This window comes from Camellia sinensis, unplaced genomic scaffold, assembly GCF_055761805.1.
Source record: "Camellia sinensis isolate YWXY unplaced genomic scaffold, ASM5576180v1 Unanchor10, whole genome shotgun sequence".
Taxonomy (NCBI): domain Eukaryota; kingdom Viridiplantae; phylum Streptophyta; class Magnoliopsida; order Ericales; family Theaceae; genus Camellia; species Camellia sinensis.
The window spans coordinates 2,915,837-2,918,872 of record NW_028128988.1 but is presented as its reverse complement, the minus strand read 5'-3'; the positions used below and the strand labels follow the sequence as shown (position 1 = coordinate 2,918,872).

At 32.9% G+C, this 3,036-nt stretch overlaps 1 long non-coding RNA gene across 1 annotated transcript; it reads left to right on the top strand.

Moving 5' to 3' along the window:
• The first annotated feature begins 1,831 nt into the window (after positions 1 to 1,831).
• On the top strand, positions 1,832 to 2,467 carry LOC114285789 (uncharacterized). Its single transcript, XR_003637335.2, has 2 exons — positions 1,832 to 2,086; positions 2,244 to 2,467. It is a non-coding gene; the product is annotated as an uncharacterized LOC114285789 (long non-coding RNA).
• Positions 2,468 to 3,036: the final 569 nt, after the last annotated feature.

Below are 3,036 nucleotides of genomic sequence, written 5' to 3'. Positions count from 1 at the left end.
TGTTATGACAAAATTAGAGTTATTGAATAAATTGTTTGATGTGTGTCAGGGTATTACCTACGCGGGGAAATTGAGGTGCCCACTTGCCCAATTGTGCTAGGATGATAAATGTGGGAATGTTTGAGGCGTCCACGTGCCCGATCATATGAGGACGATGAATGTGGAGGACTTAAGGTGCCAACTTGCCATCCGTGTAAGGACGAAGAAATGTGGAAATGTGGAATGAATTGGAACAATGTGGATGGAAATATGTGATTTTGGAACTAGTGTTCATGGGTAAGGGTCATGGGTTATGCACAATTTAAATCAAAATGTTTATATATTTGGTTAAATATATTTTCTATTGGGCAATTGCTCATTCCAATATAACAAAATTTCAAGACTTGGTAAGCAGCAACCACGCCAATGAAGTAGGAATGGATCAATGCTTTTTGTTTGAGCCAAGAACATTTTGCAAAACATGGGAGATGACATTTTGGAGTTTTGGCTTTGTTTTGGGACCATGAGTTCTTTTGTTCAATAAAGGCTTTACCTTAAAGATTGTAAGCTCGTAGGAAATTTGTTATTAATTCTCTCTAGCTCTTTGAACTATAAAAATTATTCATGTAAGTTGTGATTCCCAACTTGTAGTTCAATGAGAAAGAGAATCTTTAGGATTAATCTTGTAATCACTAGCTATTATTATTGGTATAAATATATATATTTCTGTCCCGTTGGATGTTGTTTTGTTTTTAATAATTTGGGGGCATTACAAAAATGGTGCTTTTAAACCCACTCTTTCCCTACCATTTTTGCTTCTCTCTTTAGCGCGGTGACCCGCAATTTGCAACAGCAAAAAATGGGGTTGGACTTGTGGTGGCGAGGTTCATGAAAGGGGATGAGTGGTTCACGGTGGTCGGTAGAGGAGTGGCAACGATGGTATGGAGGTCGGTTCTCTGGTCACCCATTCTCTACTTTTTTTTCTTCATAGATTCAGATATGAGAGAGGAGAGAGAGAGAGAGAGAGATAGAGAGGATTGTTGGTGTAGGCAAAGAGAGCAAAGAAACGCATGGTTTTTTTTTTTTTTAAACTTTTGATGGTGCCATATAATTCAGGCTTGACCAGACTGAGGATTTTGTATGGGGCAAACATTATTTTAAAAAAAAACCCTAGCCCATTGAGTTTTATTACCAACAATGAATGCTACATCCATACAATTTTTTATACCAGCAATGCTACATTCATACAATTTTTCCTTCCGCATTTTTCCCAGATATGTTTCTGACCGGTAAAAAGGTCATAATCATTTTCTTACAGGTGAAAAATACATTTGGGGAGAAAAAATCGTGTAAATGAATCATTTTTGTTTTCCACACAAAATTCTATGAACTCTCTTATATACCCATATGAGATAGTCTATAAATTTGTGTAAAAATTGGGTAATTATATCTTTGCTCTAGTTCTATTCGTAACTCATATTTTTTTCCAAGTATAAATTATTTATGTTGTTTGAAAATTAACTTTGAAATAAAAATTAATTGTTTGAATTTCAATTTTAAACAAAATTCAATTGTTTAAATAAAAATTTTATTCAATACGATAGTCAAACAAATAATTTTGTTTGGAAGTTAATATTATTTTTGGACAATTGATATCGAAATAATACAAACATGCATACTAAGATAAAGTTTGTTGTGCTAATAAAATTATCTTTTAGGTTGTTACCTGACTGCTCATCAAATGTTAGAAAATTTAGAGTTTGTGTTTTTTGTTGAATGACATTTTTGCCCTTACCTTGAGTTTTTATTTTTTATTTTTTTATTTTTTGGATATGTATGTAATGATAGCCACCAATAAATATGCAAGAAAGGACTTGGACAAGAAAATGCTGATCACTGAAAGGAGTGTTATCTCCAACATCCTTACACACATGGTTGTGAAGAAAAATGGGACAAAGTTTAGAAGCAGTACAGTTGTAGCTCAAAAGAGAGAATTGGGTGAGAAATCAAGGGATAAACAAGAACCCATTTTTCCATTGAGAGTTTCAAACAAAATTCTTACTCAGTCTGCAGCTACAGTGCTTGGATTGGGGTTCATCGATGCCGGGTAATCTCCTAGAAATTACTTCTACTATTTTATTTTTATTTTATTTTTTCTGATCTAAATAGATATAGTAGTGTTTAAACTTTACCAGTATCTACTCTCTCTCTTTCTCTCTCTCTTTCAACTCTAAGTTGCAAAATCTGCACAATTAAATGTGAAGGTATAGTGGAGACTGATCAAGTATTGGAGTGATTTCAAAGGAGATTGAAGATTTGTTAAAGCTTGCAGCATTTGTTGTAGTCCCTTTGTGCCTCTTTCTCATATTTTCTTTCTCTAAGAAACATGAGGCTTGAAATTTTGAATATGATTGTACCATTTTCTAGGCAACCACACTTCTTCTTAAATAAATAAATAAAAGAATTTTGAGGTGGTTTGCTTTTTCTATTTTTCCTTGTCCTTTCACTCAGCAAGAGCCATGACATGCCCTATAAAAAAAAGGTAATATTTTTGTTTGTTTGCATCAAAATTCAGCCTTTTACCATTAAACAAAAAAAATGCAACTTCTGTTCCCTGGTCGGAGATACCTTTGTATTGTTTTGTCTCTTGTTTTTATTAGCAAAATAGAAGAGTTTTATCAAATAATGTGGAAATATAACCAATAATTTCAGCTGGGATCATTTACACCATGACCTCCTAAATTGTTGAAAAATATCATTTTGACTTCCTAAGTTATAAAAGCTTGTAAATAGATTATTTGAATTATTATGAAGTATCACTTTATTTCTTAAATTATAAAAGCGTACAAATAGACCCCTAAACTATTGGTGTCCCTTTCGTTAGGGGTCTAAATTGTACAGTTTTATACACTATGGACATGTTTCAATCTGACCCCTTTTGTTAGGGGTCCAATTTGTATGGTTTTTATAATTTAAGAGGTTTATCTATACACCTTTATAATTTATGGGACAAAGTGACATTTCACAATAATTTAGGAATTCATTTGTGCACTTTCA